Source organism: Pan troglodytes, chromosome 15 (assembly GCF_028858775.2).
Source record: "Pan troglodytes isolate AG18354 chromosome 15, NHGRI_mPanTro3-v2.0_pri, whole genome shotgun sequence".
NCBI classification, from domain to species: domain Eukaryota; kingdom Metazoa; phylum Chordata; class Mammalia; order Primates; family Hominidae; genus Pan; species Pan troglodytes.
The window spans coordinates 99305185-99325832 of record NC_072413.2 but is presented as its reverse complement, the minus strand read 5'-3'; the positions used below and the strand labels follow the sequence as shown (position 1 = coordinate 99325832).

At 41.7% G+C, this 20648-nt stretch overlaps 1 long non-coding RNA gene across 1 annotated transcript; it reads left to right on the top strand.

Moving 5' to 3' along the window:
* Positions 1–266: 266 nt before the first annotated feature.
* Positions 267–19221, top strand: LOC129137010 (uncharacterized). Its single transcript, XR_008539158.2, has 3 exons — positions 267–424; positions 8148–8199; positions 17558–19221. It is a non-coding gene; the product is annotated as an uncharacterized LOC129137010 (long non-coding RNA).
* Positions 19222–20648: the final 1427 nt, after the last annotated feature.

Genomic DNA, 20648 nt, shown 5'->3' with positions numbered 1-20648 from the left:
ACTAATGATATTACCTTGTGAAATTCCTTCTCCTGGCTCATCCTGGCTCAAAAGCTCCCCCACTGAGCACCTTGTGACCCCCACCCCTGCCAGCCATAAAACAACCCCCTTTGACTGTAATTTTCCACTACCTACCTAAATCCTATAAAATGGCCCCACCCCTATCTCCCTTCCCTGACTCTCTTCGGACTCAGCCAGCCTGCACCCAGGTGAAATAAACAGCCTTGTTGCTCACACAAAGCCTGTTTGGTGGTCTCTTCATACAGACGCGAGTGAAATTTGGTGCCGTGACTCGGATTGGGGGACCACCCTTGGGAGATCAATCCCCTGTCCTCCTGCTCTTTGCTCCATGAGAAAGATCCACCTACGACCTCGGATCCTCAGACCAACCAGCCCAAGGGACATCTCACCAATTTTAAATCCGGTAAGTGACCTCTCTTTACTCTCTTCTCCAACCTCTCTCACTATCCCTCAACCTCTTTCTCCTTTCAATCTTGGCACCACACTTCAATCTCTCCCTTCTGTTAATTTCAGTTCCTTTCCTTTCCTGGTAGAGACAAAGGAGATGCGTTTTATCCGTGGACGCAAAACTCCGGCACCGGTCACAGACTCGGGAAGACAGACTTCCCTTGGTGTTTAATCACTGCGGGGACGCCTGCCTGATTATTCACCCACATTTCATTGGTATCTGATCACCGCAGGGACGCCTGCCTTGGTCATTCACTCACATTCCCTTGGTGGCAAGTCAATTGCAGGGACGCCTGCTTTGGCTGCTCACCCACATTGCAGCCCAGGGCTGCTCACCCCACCCATTCTCTCCATGCCTCTACCCTCTCTTTTCTCTCCACTTTCCTGGGGGGCAAGCACCTCCCACCCCTTTTCCACTTTCCTGGGGGACAAGCACCTCCCACCCCTTCTCTCTGTGTCTCTACCCTCTCTTTTCTCTGAACTCGCCTCCTTCACTATAGGCAAGCTTCCACCCTCCATTCCTCCTTCTTCTCCCTTAGCCTGTGTTCTCAAGAACTTAAAACCTCTTCGACTCACACCTGACCTAAAACCTAAATGCCTTATTTTCTTCTGCAACACCACTTGACCCCAATACAAAATCGACAATGGTTCCAAATAGCCGGAAAACAGCACTTTCTATTTCTCCATCCTACAAGATCTGGATAATTCTTGGCGTAAAATGGGCAAATGGTCTGAGGTGCCTGATGTCCAGGCATTCTTTTACACATTGGTCTCTCCCTGGTCTCTGTTCCCAATGCAACTTGTCCCAAATCTTCCTTCTTTCCCTCCTGCCTGTCCCCTCAGTCCCGACCCCAAGTGTTGCTGAGTCTTTCCAATCTTCCTTTTTTATGGACCCATCTGACCTCTCCCCTCCTCCCCAGGCTGCTCCTGGCCAGGCCAAGCCAGGTCCCAATTCTTCCTCGGCCTCCGCTCCCCAACCCTATAATCCTTTTATCACCTCCCCTCCTCACACCCAGTCCCGCTTATAGTTTGGTTCTGCCACTAGCCCTCCCCTACCTGCCCAGCAATTTCCTCTTAAAAAGGTGGCTGGAGCTGAAGGTATAGTCAAGGTTAATGCTTCTTTTTCTTTATCCGGCCTCTCCCAAATCAGTTAGCGCTTAGGCTCTTTTTATCAAATATAAAAACCCAGCCCAGTTCATGGCTTGTTTGGCAGCAATCCTGAGACGCTTTACAGCCCTAGACCCTAAAAGGTCAAAAGCCCATCTTATCCTCAAAATACATTTTATTACCCAATCTGCTCCCGACATTAAATAAAACTCCAAAAATTAAATTCCAGCCCTCAAACCCCACAACAGGACTTAATTAACCTTGCCTTCAGGGTGTACAATAATAGAGAAGAGTTGCAATTACTTGCCTCCGCTGTGAGAGAAACCCCAGCCACATCTCCAGCACACAAGGACTTCAAAACGCCTAAGCCACAGCGGTCAGGTGTTCCTTCAGGACTTCCTCCCCCAGGATCTTGCTTCAAGTGCTGGAAATTTGGCCACCGGGCCAAGGAATGCCCGCAGCCCAGGATTCCTCCTAAGCCGTGTCCCATCTGTGTGGGACCCCACTGGAAACTGGACTGTCCAACTGGCCTAAGGCTCTGACTAGCTTCTTCCCAGATCTTCTTGGCTTAGCGGCTGAAGACTGACGCTGCCCAATCACCTCAGAAGCTTCCTGGACCATCACAGAAGCTCTAGGTAACTCTTACAGTGGAGGGTAAGTCTGTCCCCTGCTTAATCAATACAGAGGCTACGTACTCCACATTACCTTCTTTTCAAGGGCCTGTTTCCCTTGCCTCCATAACTGTTGTGGGTATTGGCAGCCAGGCTTCTAAACCCCTTAAAACTCCCCCACTCTGGTGCTAACTTGGACAACATTCTTTTATGCATTCTTTTTTAGTTATCCCTACCTGCCCAGTTCTCTTATTAGGCTGAGACATTTTAACTGAATTATCTGCTTCCCTGACTATTCCTGGACTAGAGCCACATCTCATTGCCACCCTTCTTCCCAACCCAAAGCCTCCTTCACGCCTTCTTCTCATATCCCCCCACCTTAACCCACAAGTATGGGACAACTCTACTCCCTCCCTGGCAACTGATCACCAGCCCATTATCCCATTAAAACCTAATCAACCTTACCCTGCTCAACACTAGTATCCCATCCCACAACAGGCTTTAAAGGGACTGAAGCCTGTTATGACTCGCCTGCTACAGCATGGGCTTCTAAAACCTATAAACTCTCCTTACAATTCCCCCATTTTACCTGTCCAAAAACCAGACAAGCCTTACAGGTTAGTTCAGGATCCGCACCTTATCAACCAAATTGTTTTGCCTATCCACCCCGTGGTGCCAAACCCATATACTCTCCTATTCTCAATACCTCCCTCCACAACCCGTTATTCTGTTCTGGATCTCAAACATGCTTTCTTTACTATTCCTTTGCACCCTTCATCCCAGTCTCTCTTCGCTTTCACTTGGACTGACCCTGACACCCATCAGGCTCAGCAAATTACCTGGGCTGTACTGCCGCAAGGCTTCACAGACAGCCCCTGTTACTTCAGTCAAGCCCAAATTTCTTCCTCATGTGTTACCTATCTCAACATAGTTCTCATAAAAACACACGTGCTCTCCCTGCTGATCGTGTCCAGCTAATCTCCCAAACCCGGACCCCTTCTACAAAACGACAACTCCTTTCCTTCCTAGGCATGGTTAGGTACTTCCGCCTTTGGATACCTCGTTTTTCCATCCTGACTAAACCATTATATAAACTCACAAAAGCAAACCTGGCTGACCCCACAGATCCTAAATCCTTTCGCCACTCCTTTCCATTCCTTAAAAACAGCCCTAGAAGCTGCTCCCACACTAGCTCTCCCTAACTCATCCCAACCCTTTTTCATTAACACAGCCAAAGTGCAGGACTGTGCAGTCAAAATTCTTACACGAGGACTGGGACCATGCCCTGTGGCCTTTTTATCCAAACAACTTGACCTTACAGTTTTAGCCTAGCCCTCATGTCTGTGTGCGGTGGCTACCGCTGCCTTAATACTTTTAGAGGCCCTAAAAATCACAAACTATGCTCAACTCTCTACAGTCACTCTCTACAGTTCTCATAACTTCCAAAATCTATTTTCTTCCTCACACCTGACACATATACTTTCTGCTCCCCTCCACTACCTCTCAGCAAGCCAAATTCATTTCCTTAACTCGAGCCCTCACTCTTGCAAAAGGACTACGTGTCAATATTTATACCGACTCTAAATATGCCTTCCATATCCTGCACCACCATGCTGTTATATGGGCAGAAAGAAATTTCCTCACTATGCAAGGGTCCTCCATCATTAATGCCTCTTTAATAAAAACTCTTCTCAAAGCTGCTTTACTTCCAAAGGAAGCTGGAGTCATTCACTGCAAGGGCCATCAAAAGGCATCAGACCCCACTGCTCAGGGCAACGCTTATGCTGATAAGGTAGCTAAAGAAGCAGCTAGCATTCCAACTTCTCTCCCTCATGGCAATTTTTCTCCTTCTCATCGGTCACTCCCACCTACTCCACCACTGAAACTTCCACCTATCAATCTCTTCCCACACAAGGCAAATGGTTCTTGGACCAAGGAACATATCTCCTTCCAGCCTCACAGGCCCATTCTATTCTGTCGTCATTTCATAACCTCTTCCATGTAGGTTATAAGCTGCTAGTCTGCCTCTTAGAACCTCTCATTTCCTTTCCATCGTGAAAATCTATCCTCAAGGAAATCACTTCTCAGTGTTCCATCTGCTATTCTACTACTCCTCAGGGATTGTTCAGGCCCCCTCCCTTCCCTACACATCAAGCTCGGGGATTTGCCCCTGCCCAGGACTGGCAAATTGACTTTACTCACATGCCCCGAGTCAGGAAACTAAAATACGTCTCGGTCTAGATAGACACTTTCAGTGGATGGGTAGAGGCCTTTCCCACAGGGTCTGAGAAGGCCACCGCAGTCATTTCTTCCCTTCTGTCGGACATAATTCCTCGGTTTGGCCTTCCTACCTCTATACAGTCCAATAACGGACTGGCCTTTATTAGTCAAATCACCCAAGCAGTTTCTCAGGCTCTTGGTATTCAGTGGAACCTTCATACCCCTTACCATCCTCAATCTTCAGGAAAGGTAGAACGGAACGGACTAATGGTCTTTTAAAAACACACCTCCCCGAGCTCAGCCACCAACTTAAAAAGGACTAGATAATACTTTTACCACTTTCCCTTCTCAAAATTCGGGCCTGTCCTTGGAACGCTACAGGGTACAGCCCATTTGAGCTCCTATATAGACACTCCTTTTTATTAGGCCCCAGTCTTATTCCAGACACCAGCCCAACTTGGACTGTGCCCCAAAAACTTGTTATCCGTACTATCTTCTGCCTAGTCATACTCTTATTCACTGTTCTCAACTACTCATAAATGCCCTGCTCTTGTTTACACTGCCGGTTTACACTGTTTCTCCAGGCCATCACAGCTGATATCTCCTGGTGCTATCCCCAAACCACCACTCTTAACTCCCTCTTAAAGTAAATCAATAATCTTTGCTGGCAGGGCTATGCTGAACCTCCTTGGGCACTCTCTAATTGGATGTCCTGTGTCCTCCCAATTCTTAGTCCTTTAATACCTGTTTTTCTCCTTCTCTTATTCGGACCTTGTGTCTTCCGCTTAGTTTTTCAATTCATACAAAACAACATCCAGGCCATCACCAATCATTCTATACGACAAATGCTCCTTCTAACAACCCCGCGATATCACCCCTTACCACGAAATCTTCCTTCAGCTTAATCTCTCCCACTCTGGGTTGCCATGCCACCCCTAATCCCGCTTGAAGCAGCCCTGAGAAACATTGCCCATTATCTCTCCATGCCACCCCCCCAAAATTTTCACTGCCCCAACACTTCAATACTATTTTATATTATTTTTCTTATTAATATAAGAAGGCAGGAATGTCAGGCCTCTGAGCCCAACCTAAGCCATCGTATCCCCTGTGACCTGCACATATACATCCAGATGGCCTGAAGTAACTGAAGAATCACAAAAGCAGTGAAAATGGCCTATTCCTGCCTTAACTGATGACATTACCTTGTGAAATTCCTTCTCCTGGCTCATCCTGGTTCAAAAGCTCCCCAACTCAGCACCTTGTGACCCCCACCCCTGCCAGCCATAAAACAACCCCCTTTGACTGTAGTTTTCCACTACCTACCCAAATCCTATAAAATGGCCCCACCCCTATCTCCCTTCCCTGACTCTGTTTTCGGACTCAGCCCGCCTGCACCCAGGTGAAATAAACAGCCTTGTTGCTCACACAAAGCCTGTTTGGTGGTCTCTTCACAGGGACGTGCGTGAAACTGACCACCTTGGACACATGTCATCAGGACCTCCTGAGGCTGGGTCACAGCCTTGTGTCCTCAAACTTGGCAAAATAAACTTTCTAAATTAACTGAGACCTGTCTCAGATTTTCGAGGTTCATATTATCAATTAAAAACCAAAATTTAAATTAAAAAAAAAAAAGGAAAGCAGTGTTGAGGAGGGCATTCTTACCTTGCTCCTGGTCTTAGCAGGGAAGCTTCAAGTTTCTCAACTTTAAGTGCAACCACTGTTGGCTTTTTGTTGAGCTTTGACAGCTGTGGGTTCCTTATCAAGTTCCCCTCTAGTCCTCTTTTGCTGAGAGCTTTTATCATGAATGGGTGTTGGATTTTGTTAGATGCTTTTTCTCAGTCTGCTGATATGATCATGTGATTTTTCTTCTTCAGCCTGTTGAGGTGATGGATTGCATGACTAGATTTCCAAATGCTGAACCAGTTTTGTGTACCTGAGATAAAGCTCACTCGGTTGTGGTATATAATTCTTTTTATGCATTGTTGGATTTGACTTGCTAATTTTTCATCGAAGATTTTTGCACCTATGTTTATGAAAGCTATTGGCTTGTGGCTTTCCCTCCTTGTGTCTTTGTCTGGTTTTGGTTTTAGAGTAATGCTGGCTTTATAGAATGAGTTACAAAACATTCCTTTTGCTTCTATTATCTGGAAGACATCATAGAAAATTACTATCATTTCTTCCTTAAATGTTTGGTAGAGTTCATCAGCGAACCCATTCAGACCTGGTGCTTTCTGTTTGGAAGGTAGTTATTTATTGATTCAATTCCTTTAATGCATACATACCTATTCATATTATCTATTCTTTCTTGTGTAAGTTTTGGTAGATTGCATCTTTAAGAAATTGATCTATTTCATCTAGGTTATTATATTTGTGGGCACAGAGTTGTTATGGTAATAACATTCTATTATTATCCTTTACAATATTCCTTTAGAATCAGTAGCAGTGGCCTCTATTTTATTTCTAATGCTAATAATTTGTGTCTCATTTCTTTCTTTGTTAACTTGGCTAGAGGTTTATCAATTTCATAGGTTTTTTTTTTTTTTTTAAGAACCAGCTTTTGGTTTTGTTGATTTTCTCTAGTAGGTTCCTGATTTCAGTTTCATTGATGTCTGCTTTAGTTAATTTTTTCTGTCTACTATGTTTTTAATTAGTTCTTTTCTAGCTTCTTGAGGTGGAAACTTAGATGATTTGTTTCAGATCTTTCTTCTTTTCTAAAATGCCTTATTTCAATGCCATAAACTTTCTTCTAAACACTGCTTTTGTTGCATCTCACAAATTTTGATAAGTTGTATTTTCATTTTCATTTATTTCAAAATATTGCTTAATTTCTCTGGAGAGCTTTTTCTTTGACTGACATGTTATTTAGAAGTGTGTTGTTTAATCTCCAGGTATTTTTTAATTTTCCAATTGTCTTCCTGTTATTGATTTCTAGTTTTATTGTGTTCAGAGAGCATATTTTATTTTTCCATTCTTTTAAACTTGTTGAGGTGTGTCAGGGCTTAGAATTTGGTCTTTCTTGGTGAATGTTCCACGTGAGCTTGAGAAGAATGTATTTTGCTGTTGCTTAACAAAATATTCTATAGATATCCAGTAAACTGGCTGAATGATAGTGCTGTTATGTTCAACTATGTCCTTACTGATTTTCGGTCTGCTTGATCTCTCCATTACCGAGTGGTGTTCAAGTCTCCACATGTGACAGTGGAGTCTTCTACATCTTCTTGCTATTCTATCAGATTTTGCTCCAAGTATATGACACTCTGTTCTTACACATTAGAGATTGCTATTTCTTATCAGAGAACTGACTCCTTTATCATTATCCAGTGCCGTTCTTTACCTCTGATAATTTTCCTTGCTCTGAAGGCTGCTTTGTCTAAAACTAATATAGCAACTCCAGCTTTCCATTGAATAGTATTAGCATGGTATAACTTTCTCCATCCTGTTACTTTTAATCTATCTGAGTCTTTATATTTAAAGCAAGTTTATTGATTTTTTTTTAATTCACTCTGACAGTTGGCCTTTTAACTGAAGTATTTGGACCACTGGCATTTGAAGTGACTAGTGATGTTTGGATTAATATCTATCACATATGTCACGGTTTTCTATTCCTTGTCCTTGTTTTCTGTTTCTTTTTGCCTTTCACTCTTCTTCTGCCTTCTCTAGTTTTAACCGAGCATTTTGTGTGATTCTATTTTCTCTCCTCTCTTAGAATACTAATTAAAATATTCCCCCACTTATCCACAGGTTTGCTTTCTGTGATTTCAGTTACCCACCCTCAACCACAGTCTAAAAGTAGGTGAGTACAGTACAATAAAATATTTTGAGAGACAGACCATATTCACATAACTTTTATTACAGTATGTTGTTATAATTGTTCTATTTTATTATTAGTTATTGTTGTTAATCTCTTACTGTGTGTAATGTATAAATTAAACTTCATCTTAGGTATGTATGTATAGGAAAAACAACCATAGTCTATATAGGGTTCAGTACTATCCACGGTTTCAGGCATACACTTGGGATCTTGCAATGCATCCCCCGTGGATAAGGGGGGACTACCATGTCTTTCTTTCTTTTTTTCTTTTACTTTTAAAAATGGCTGTTCTAGAGTTTGCAATGTACATTTGCAGCTAATCCAAATTCGTCTTCAAATAACGCCATACTGTTTCATAGGGAGTGCAGGTACTTTGTAATAGACCACTCTCAATTCCTCCCTCCTGTCCCTTAAAACATTGCTGCCATTCATTTCACTTATTCTAAAGTATAATCAGTAAATATATTGTTGCTATTATTTTGAACAAATTGTTGTTTTCTAGATCAATTAAGAATAAGAAAAATAAAAGGTTTACTTTACCATTACGTATTCATTCTCTAACACCCTTCTTTATGTTGACTCAAGTTTCTGACCTATTTCATTTTCCTTCTCTCTAAAGAACTTCTTTTTAACATTTCTTTCAAGGCAAGTCTAATGGTGGTGAATTCCCTCAATTTTTTTTTGTCTGCAACATTTTTTCTTTACTTTTAGAGGATAACTTCACTAGATACAAAATTTTAGGTTGTTGGATTTTTTTCTTTCAAACTTAAAATGTTTAACTCCAACTCTTCTTGCTAATGTACTTTCTGAAGAAAAGTCTAATGTAATTCTTAACCTTAATCTTTGGAAATTCTCTTTATACTTTTCTCTCAGTTACTAAGAGAGGTGGATGAAAATATCAAATTAATTGTTCATTTTCATTTCTTCTTTTAGTTTTGTCGGTTTTTTTGCTATACATATTTTAAAGTTCTGTTATTAGGAGCATACATGTCTTTGTTGTATATATCTTGAACTAAACATTTTGTCATTGTAAACTGTCCCTATCTTTTTCTGGGAATATCCCTGGTCCTGAAGTTTTTTTGGTCTACTATGCACACAAACACCCCAGTTTTCTTGTTATTAGTGTCTGTGTGATATCTTCTTTCCCATTCTTTTATTTTCATCTATGTGTGCCTGTATACTTAAACTGGGATTTTTATAGACAGCATATAGTTTGATCTTGTTTTTCCTTACCTTTTAGAATATCTTCTAATTTAAAAAAAATTAGCCCAACACAATGTATCTGGTTATAATAACTGAGGCATTCAGCCTTTAGTGTGAAGTTTTAGGTTAACCTGGCTAGGAGCTGAACTGTGTTTAATGTTTGATGTAGTTGTAAATTCCAGAGGCTTCAAATTCCTCTAGTGTTTTTGTTTTTTTCTCTCTCATTGTCTTTCTGTTTCTCTAAGAACTATTTCTTAAATACACTCTGTGCTTTCTAGCTCTCTCACCTGTAATTCATCATTATTACACTGTAGCCTTGTTGATGTGGTTGTCGAGTATGGGAAGGGAAAACATTCTATCATCTTATGATTATGCTTTTGGCTTTTAATGAGTTTGTGTCCCTGGGTTGTGACTTTCACAAGTGTTTCTTAGCTTTGCCCTTTTCTCCCCAGCTTAGGTAAGACAGGAAGACCAGAGGGGGTAGGAGTTTGGAAATTGGCCTGGCTCCTGAAATAAGGCTCTGATAAAGTTCTTTCCCCTGCTGAGTAGGCCTTTGTTACGGACATGCTCTGAGACTATTTCAAAATGGTTAATTTTCCCCTCTCCCTGATTGAGATGTGAGGGGATTTTTTTTGTGGCTATTCACAGTGAAAACTCAGTGGGATTAAAAATAAAACCTAATCAAGTGGAGGAGGGGTGGCTAGGAATGTGACCCCCAGAAATGTCTCACTCTTATGCCAGTCCACATTCAGCTGCTGGAAATTTGTCCCAATTACCATTAATATGTTCCCACCAGTTTATGACTCCAGTGGCTTTTGCTCCAGGTAAGCAGATCTCAGCTGTGAGCCTCTGCACTCTCCTGTCTCTCCCATTTCTGAGTGGAGTCTTTCCTGGGACCTCAATTCTCTGATGGGTCCAACAAAGGCACTGATTTTCACTTTGTTCAGCTTTTTCTTTGTAGTAAAGATGGGAGTGATTGTTTTCAAATACTTTACATGTCAGAGCTAAAATTGGAAGTCTCCAGTATTACTTTTTTATTAAGTCTAATAATCTTAGCTTTTTAATTTAGACCATTTATATTTTAAATTTAATTCTATAATCTTGCTATTTGTTTTCTCTTTCCCAACCTCATTATACCTCATTCTACGTCCTTTGTTCCTGTTCCTCCTTTTTCCTGTATTCTTTTGGATTCATTTTAGCATTCCATTTGCTCTCCTCCATAGGCTTATCAGTTATACCTTTGCTTTATGCTTTTTAGGCTTATCAGTTATACCTTTGCTTTATGCTTTTTAAAGCTTGATCTAGGATTTATGATATGCATGCTTAATTTATTGCAGTTTATGTTCAAGAAAAGTTACTATTGTGTGATGTTGATCGAGAAAAATGATGAGCAAGTCTCAATCATTTTAAGAGATTTATTGGCAAAATTAAGGATGTGCGCCCAGGAGACAGTTCTTTGTCTTTCTTTGAAGATAATTTTGAGGGCTCTAAATTTAAAGGAGAACGGGTGAAATATTGAGAAGTACACGATTTTCATGTAAAAAGCAGGTAGGGAAAAAGAATCATTCATGCCTTTGTCTGACTCAGTGAATCTGCATTTTTTTTTTTTTTTTTTTTTTTTTTTTTTTTTTTTTTTTTACGTAAGATGACACAGACAAATGGGGCAGAGGAAAAATGCAGAGAATCTGGATTTTACATGAGATAACATAGACACAATGGGGCAGGGGAACAATCAGATATGCAGCCATGTCTGGTGGGCCGGGGTGACTGCACCTGTAAAGATAAGCTATCAGTTTGCATTGCCATTGTGAAATTTTAACAGAAACACCTTAAAAGATCTTGCAGCTCACTAGGAATTTCCTTGTGGGCAAAATATAGGGGAGGCATGTAGCTTTTCATCTTGTAGCCATCTTATTTAGGAACCAAAAGTGGGGAGGCAGCTTGCATGTCCCACTTCCCAGCTTGACTTTTCCCTTTGGCTTAACGAGTTTAGGGTCCCAAGATTTAATTTCCTTTCATAGTGTATTCTGCAAAATATATAAGCTGTATATTTCTGTTTCTCCCTCCTGTCGTCTGTGCATTGTTGTCCATATATTATTCTACAGATGTTACAAACTGCTAAGACATTATCATTAATTTTGTTTTAAACAGTCATTATTATTATTATTATTATTACTATTATTATTATTTAATTTTTGTTCTGAGATGGAGTCTTGCTCTGTTACCCAGGCTGGAGTGCAGTGGCGTGATCTCGGCTCACTGCAACCTCCGACCCCTGCATTCAAGCAATTCTCCTGCCTCAGCCTCCCTAGTAGCTGGGATTACAGGCATGCACTACCACACCTGGCTAATTTTTGTATTTTTAGTAGAGACAGAGTTTCACCATGTTGGCCAGGCTGATCTCGAACTCCTGACCTCAAGTGATCTGCCCACCTCAGCCTCCCAAAGTGCTGGGATTACACGTGTGAGCCACTGCGCCCAGCCGCTGTCATTATTTTTAAAAGAAATTTTAAAATGAGAAAACAATGTCTTTTAGATTTATTCACAGTTTTGCTTTTTTTTTTTTTGCTGCTCATTTCTTTGTGCTATCTGAATCTCCATCTCATATAATTTTTTTTCAGTTTAAAAACCTTCCTTTATCATTTCTTATAGTGTAGATTTATTCATGGTGAATTTTCTCACTTTTGTTTATTTGAAAAAGCCTCTACTTCAGCTCAAAATTTTTTTTTTTTTTTTATACAGATTCTTACTCCATTGCCCAGGCTGGAGTGCAGTGGCACGATCTCAGCTCACTACAACTTCTGCCTTCTGAGTTCAAGCGATTCTCCTGTCTCAGGCTTCCAAGTAGCTGGGATTACAGGTGCACACCACTATGCCCAGATAATTTCTATAGTTTTAGCAGAGACAGGGTTTCACCATGTTGGCCAGGCTGGTCTCAAACTCCTGACCTCAGGTGATCCACCCACCTTTGCCTCCCAAAGTGTTGGGATTACAGGTGTGAGCCACTTTGCCTGAGCTTCAGCTTGATTTTTGAAGGATAATTTCAATGAATGTAAAGTTCTATGAGGATATTGAAACTGCCTTTGCAAAATTATGACTGAGACAGTGAAAGAGATCTAACTTAACTGACTCTATCTCACCTCTAACCTCCAAGCTGTCTTTGTTCAGTCCTGGGTGTATGTTGAACTAACTTTGGGAGAAACTTAGCCTATAGTTTAAAACCAAGACTATAACAACCCTTTCCCAAAGCAAACCTCCTTGCCTGGGGACTAGACTGCCTCCGCACGACTAAGAAATCAGCCACAAAATTAGAAATTATGGTTTAGAAGTCATGCAGCTGGAGGCTACAAGAGTCTGACCCTCCCTAAACTGCTCCTAAGATCAGTGCTTGAGATTGCAGACCCTGTGCTTGATGAATCAGCTGGCACCACCCAGATCAATAAACTGGCTCATATGATCTTGTGGCCCCCCACCCAGGAACTGACTTAGCACAAGAAGACAGCTTCAACTCCCTATGATTTCATCTCTGACCTGACCGATCAGTGCTACTGACTCACTGGCTTCCCCTCACCCACTAAATTGTTCTTAAAAACTCTGATCTGTGAATGCTCAGAGAGATTGATTTTTAATAATAACAAAACTGTGGTCTCCCGTACAGCAAGCTCTGCGTGAATTACTCTTTTTCTGTTGTAATTCCCTTGTCTTGATAAATTGGCTCTGTCTAGGCAGCTGACAAGGTGAACCCATTTGTATTACATTATTTAAAAGATGTTTTGTATTATCTTTTGTCTTGCACTATTTCTGATGATAAATCAGCAGCCATTTTATCTTCATGCTGCTGTATGTGTTGTTTCTTTTTGTTTTACTAGATTCTTTTAAGGCTTTTCCTCCTCCATCCCCCTCCCTCAGTTTTACTGAGGTAAATAACAAATATATATATTTATGTTCATTGATCATTTATTCAGTATCTATTAGACTGTCAATTCATCCAGTGACTTTTTAATTTAAGATAATTTTTGTCTTTATTACTTGCATTGGGCTCATTTTTATAGATTTCATATCTTTCCTCATTGTGTTCATGTTTTCCTTTAAATCCTTGAGCATATTTATAATAGCCATTTAATTTTTTTTTAATTTTTAACTTTTATTTTAGGTTTGAGGGTACATGTGCAGGTTGGTTGTATAGGTAAACTCGTGTAATGGGAGTTTGTTGTACAGGTTATTTGATCACCCACGTGCTAAGCCTAGTACCCAATAGTTATATTTTCTGATCCTCTCCCTTCTTCCACCCTCTATTCTCAAGTAGATCCCAGTGTCTGTTGTTCCTTTCCTTGCATTCATGAGTTCTCATCATTTAGCTCCCACTTATAAGTGAGAATATGTGGTATTTGGTTTTCTGTTCCTGTGTTCATTTGCTAAGGATAATGGCCTCTGTATCCATCCATGTTCCCACAAAAGACATAATCTTGTTCTTTTTTTAGGGCTACATAGTATTCCATGGTGTATATGTACCACATTTTCTTTATCCAATCTGTCATTGATGGGCATTTAGATTGATTCCATCTCTTTGCTATTGTGAATAGTGCTGAAATTAATATTTGCATGCATGTGTCCTTATAGTAGAATGATTTATATTCCTCTGGGTATATACCCAGTAATGGGATTGCTGGGTCCAATGGAATTCCTGTATTTAGCTCGTTGAGGACTTGCTATCCTTTTCACAATGGTTGAACTAATTTACAATGCCACCAACAGTGTATTAGTTTTCCCTTTTCTCTGCAACCTTGCCAGCATCTGTCATTTTTTGACTTTTTAATAATAGCCATATAATGGTGAAATGGCTTAGCTGTATCCCCACCCAAATCTCATGTTGAACTGTAGCTCCCATAATTCCCATGTGTTGTGGGAGGGATCCCCATTGAATCATGGGGGCAGTTTCCTCATGCTGTTCTCATGATAGTGAATAAATCTCATGAGATCTAATGGTTTAATAAGGGGAAACCCCTTTAGCTTGGCTCTCATTTCTCTCTTGCCTGCTGCCATGTAAGACATGCCTTTTGCCTTCTGCCGTGATTGTGAGGCCTCCCCAGCCATGTGGAACTGTGAGTCCATTAAACCTCTTTTTAAACTATGCAGTCTCAGGTATGTCTTTACCAGCAGTGTGAAAAAGGAATAATACAGTAAATTGGTACCAGCAGAGTGGAGTGCTGCTGTAAAGATACCCGAAAATGTGGAAGTGACTCTGGAAATGGGTAACGGGCAAAGGTTAGAACAGTTTGGGGGGCTCAGAAGAAGACAGGAAAATGTGAGAAAGTTCGGAACTTTCTAGACCTTTGTTGAATGGCTTTGACCAAAATGCCGATAGTGATACGGACAATGAAATCCAGGCTGAGGTGGTCTCAGGTGGAGATGAGGAACTTTTTGGCAAGTGGAGCGAAAGTGACTCTTTCTATGTTTTAGCAAAAAGACTGGTGGCATTTTGCCCCTGCCCTAGATAATTGTGGAACTTTGAACTTGAGGGAGATTATTTAGTGTATCTGGCAGAAGAAATTTCTAAGCAGTAAAGCATTCAAGAGGTAACTTGAGTGCCATTAAAGACATTCTGTTTTAAAAGGAAAACAGAGCATAAAAGTTTGAAAAATGTGTGGCCTGATGATGCAATAAAAATGAAAAGCCCATTTTCTGAGGAGAAATTCAAGATGGCTACAGAAATTTGGATAAGTAACGAGGAGCCAAATATTCATTGCCAAAACAATGAGGAAAATGTCTCCAGGGTATGTCAGAGGTCTTCACCACAGCCCCTCCTATCACAGGCCCGGAGGCTGAGAAGAAAAAAAATGGTTTATTGGGCCCAGGGCACCACTGCTGTGTGCAGCCTAGGGACTTGGTGTTCTGAGTCCCAGCCACTCTAGCCATGGCTAAAAGGGGCCAAGGTACAGCTTGGGCTGTGGCTTCACAGGGTGCAAGCACCAAGCCTTTGCAGCTTCCACATGGTGTTGAGCCTGCAGGTGCACAGACGTCAAGGATTGAGGTTTCAGAACTTCTGCCTAGATTTCAGTGGATGTGTGGAAATGCCTGGATGTCCAGGCAGAAGTTTGCTGCAAGGGCAGGGCCCTCATGGAAAACCTCTGCTAGGGCAGAGCAAAAGAGAAATATGGAGTTGAAGTGCCCACACAGAGTCCCCACTGGGGCACTGCCTAGTGTAGCTGTGAGAAGAGGGCCACCATCTTCCAGACCCCAGAATGGTAGACCCACCCACAGCTTCCACCATGCACCTGGAAAAGCCACAGACACTCAACTCCAGGCCATGAAAGCAGCGAGAAGGGAGGCTGTACCCTGCAAAGCCACAGGGGCAGAGCTGCCCAAGACCATGGGAACCCACCTCTTGCATCAGTGTGACCTGGATCTGAGACATGGATTCAAAGGAGATCATTTTGGAGCTTTAGGATTTGACTGCCCTGCTGGATTTTGGACTTGCATTGGGCCTTTAGCCCCTTCATTTTGGTCCATTTCTCCCATTTGGAATGGGTATATTTATCCAATGCCTGTATCCTGATTGTATCTAGGAAGTAACTAACTTGCTTTTGATTTTACAGGCTCATAGGCAGAAGACACTTGCCTTGTCTCAGATGAGACTTTGGACTGTGGACTTTTGAGTTAATGCTGAAATGAGTTTAGACTTTGGGGTATTGTTGGGAAGGCATGATTGATTTTGAAATGTGAGAACATGAAATTTGGAAGGGGATGGGGCAGAATGATATGGTTTAGCTGTGTCCCCACTCAAATCTCATCTTGAATTGTAGCTCCCATAATTCCCACATGTTGTGGGAGGGACCCCCATTGAATCATGGAGGCAGTTTCCCCCATACTGTTCTCATGGTAGTGAATAAGTCTCATGAGATCTGATGGTTTTATAAGGGGAAACTCCTTTTGCTTGGCTCTCAGTTCTCTCTTGCCTCCTGCCATGTAAGATGTGCCTTTCACCTTCCACCATAATTGTGGGGCCTCACCAACCATGTGGAACTGTGACTACATTAAACCTCTTTTTCTTTATAAATTACCCAGTCTCAGGTATGTCTTTATCAGCTGCATGAAAATTGACTAACACAAATGGCTATTCTATGAAGTGATTATCTACTTCTTCTGTCATCTCTGTCATTGGTGTCTGTTTCACTTGATAGATTTTTCTCCTGGTTATGGCCAACTTTTTCTGATTGTTTATATGTCTAATCTTTTCTAAGTTGGATGCTGGACCTTATGCATGTTACATGTGAGAAAAGAAAAATAGCTCAGAGGAGTCTGGGCTATTTGAGGTATGCAAAATTTATCAGGCCCTGCAAGACATGAGTGTATGGGGGGACTTCAGTCACACCTTCCACACCCATGCCCAGGGGCAATTGTTGAAAGTCATTTTGTTCCTGACTAGCTGCCTCACCCATTGTCTTCATGTTCCTAGAATTTGTGAAACAAAGAATAATATACAGCCAATCAACTGCTTATGTTAGTTTAATGTAAATTCTTGGTAAACAACTTAGGAACTGCCTCTTTTTTTTTCTTTAAAAACCTGCTAGCAACTGTTGCTTATCAGAGTATATATTCAGGGCAATTGAAATCAGTGCTCCCAGGTTGCAGTTCTCAGACTTGACCCAAATAAACTCTTACATTGTTTGCCTCAATTTTTTCCTTTAGATCAACACAATATTGAGTGTGTAGCTTCTGTTATTTTCCAAAGAATGTTGAAGTTCATTTTAGCACTCAGCTAAGTTGCTTGCAGATCAGACCCTTTTGAGGTTTGTTTTTAATCTTTGTGAAAACATTTTTAAAGAAGGCTCCCTCTAGAGCTAATTCAGCCTGACTACTTAGTCATACCCATTCTGAGATCTCCTGAATGTCCTGGGTGTTCCTGAGGTCTCTCCTCTCTGGTTAGTTGAAATGCAAATTTATTCTTGTCCTGAGTGAACTCTAGGCATTGTTCAACTTACAGCTCTGAAGTTCTGTAACTTCAGAGCTTCAACATAAAGCTCTGAAGTGAGCTTTATGGAGTCTCACCCTGCACATGTATGGCTTAGTCTTCAGTCGATGTCTTTTTTTGTTTGTTTGTTTGTTTATTGAGACAGAGTTTTGCTTTGTTTCCCAGGTTGGAGTGCCATGGGGATTGTAGCTCGCTGCAACCTCCACCTCCTGGGTTCAAGCGATTCTCCTGCCTCAGCCTCCTGAGTATCTGGGAATACAGGCATGTACCACCAGACCCAGCTAATTTTTGTATTTTTGGTAGAGATGGGGTTTCACTGTATTGACCAGTCTGGTCTTGAATTTCTGACCTCAAGTGATCTGCCTGCCTCAGCCTCCCAAAGTGCTGGGATTGCAGGCATGAGCCACCTTGCCCAGCCTAGTCTTCAGACAATGTCTAAAGGGAATCACCATGCAGACTCCGGGACCCTCCCTCTCTGGGTAGCCCCCTCATCTCGGGTACTCTGAACCTCAAGTACCGGCTGCCTTTGCCTCCCCAGACTCCACACTGTATCCTCACCTTGGTGACACCCCATCCTGCACTTGGGTCCCCCTCCCTGTCCCCTCTTCTCTTGGAGATTACAATCTTCGCTGCTTGTTTTCCCATGTCTGGAAGCAGTTGTTTCACAGTCATTGTCCAGTTTTCTGGTTGTTTATTCCAGAAGAGCAAGTTCAGTACCCGTGCCTCCATCAGGGCCAGAGGCAGAACTCTGCAGCCTGCGTTCCACAGGGCAGAGAACTCAATGGATTCTATTCAGAGAATCTCAGAGTGAGTCAAAGTTAGATGACACCTTCTGGATATAATCGAAACTTAACAGAATGTGGGAAAACGGTTTTTTTTTTCTAATGAAACATGTGTTAGAACATGGCCCTGGGACAGCAGAGGCTCACCACACTCCACCAGCAGAATGATTGGAGACGAGGAGGGGGTCTAGTTTAGGCAAATTACTGTTATCCAGAATATGGATCAATAAAAAGAAAATACCCAATAGAACAGGAGTCACTAAACTTTATTTCTATAAACACCCAGTAGTAAATGTTTTAGGCTTCGCAAGACACATCTAATCTCTGTCACGTCTTCTTTTATGACCCTTTGTAAAAACTATTCTTAGCTCGCGGGCAATAGAAAAACAGTCCACAGGCTGAATTTGGCCAATTGGCTATAGGTTGCTAACCCTTACAATGGAATAATAGCATAAGCCATTCACAGAAGAAGAAAAAGAAAATTACTAATGCTTGTATGAAAAGAGACTTAGCTTCCATAATCATCAGGAAAATATGATTTAAAGTAAACAAGAGAACATTTCACACTAATCAAGTTGGTAAAATGTTAAAAGACTTACAGTATCAAGAGTTAGTGGAGATAAAGAGAAACAGCCATTCTCACACACTGCTGGTAGGAGTGTAAATTAATTCAGCCACTTTGGGAAGCAATTTGTCAATATCCAAAGCAAAATTGGAATTGAAAATGCATATTCACAAAGACTTGGCTATTCCACTTCTAGATCTATTATCTAAAGAGACTCATACATAATTGTGGCATTATAATAGGAAAATAAATTGGAAACAACTTAAGTACACACACACACACACACACACATATCAACATGGTTACATCTCAAAAACATTATGTTGAGTGCAAAACAAGCTCACTGTGTAATATCATTTATGAAATGTTTAAAAACATACTGCAAACAACACTATGAATTATTCATAGATATCTCTTTCTGTAGGTGTAAACATGAAAACAGTGGACTGGAGAAACCCACGCCAGATTCAGGGGGGTGAAATTCATGGTACCTGCGGGGAGAGTGCCCTGAGAACGAGAACAAGGAGGCAGCCTTATCTGTAATATTGCGTTCCTTTTATAAAAATGTCAAGCAACTGTGATGAAACATGAAAACTTGTCGGTTCGAGATGGTGGCCACACAACTGTTTGCTATGCTGTTCTCTTTGCTCTCTGTCTTCTTAATTTCCTGTGAAAGAGAGAAAGACAGAAATCAGTTTGGGCCATCCATACAAGTGCAGTGCGAGGCCAAGGATGGTAGTGATGGGTGTCAGGCAATTTGCCTGGCTGCCTGGCTGGTCCCTGGCTCTCTGTGTGACCCCTGGCCCTCTCTGCCCATCAGTGCCCCCAGCTGTGGCATGAGGAGTGTACTTCAAAGTGGATCTTGCTACTGAGTCCTCACCAGTGTTTGTTTAATGGAATAGACTAGAATACATTAGAAAACATGAGTGCATCAGCTACGTGGGCTGGAGATAGGGGAAGGGGGAGTTAGTGTTTAATGGGTACAGAGCTTCTGTTTGGGATGATGAACAGGTTCTGGAAATGGGTGCTAGTGCTGATAGTCAACAATGTGAGTGCACTGAATGCCATTCAAATGCATGCTTAAAAAAGGTCAAAATAGTACATTTATGTGATGGATATTTTTGCATAATAAAAAAGTGCAAAAAAGGGTCAAAATAGTACATTTTATCTGGTGGATATTTTTGCACAATGAAAAAAGAGTGCATGGCGTGGAGCAAGGGTAACTATTGTTTCGTGAACCTTTCCTTTTCACGGATTTAAACAACTGGAAACTCAAAACCCTCTGGGATAGAAGAAGCCATTTTTAGAAGGCTCCATGGCAGCAAGGGCTCAGGAAGACAGAAGACAGACCCTCACGCCTTTTCTTCCACCTCTCGGTCTTTTTATTACTTCAATTTTACTTTCACACTCCTGCTGCTGGTTCCAGCCTCTCCACCAGACATCCAGGATTGGGGCCAGTGACATTCTCTACCCCACTTATCCAGGCAATAGGATTTCAATTTCTTTTCTGTTGAGGAGGAACTGCATTGTGTTCCGAGCAGCCCCATCAGCGTTAAACGCTCACCATAATGATGATGGCCATTAGTCCGCCAAGCTCTAAGTAGCAAAAGAGAAGAGAGAAAGAGAGAGGGGAGGCAATGCATTGTGCCATTTAAGCAGCATGGGAAGCGGTGATGGCCAGGAAAGCAAAAATAGATTGATATAAATGGGAAGCCTTGCCGGGGAGGGCACAGCGGAGGGGCCTGGAGAGAGAGCAGCTCCGGGCCCTTCTGTCACCGTGCTCCACTTTGTCAGGGCCCATCCATAGAAAAATCAGCCTGGGGCTTTTAATGCACAGTTTGTAGAATTAGTTTCAATTAGCAGAGAGACATTTTAAATCTCGAGAAATATTCAGCCTTCATAGATTCCA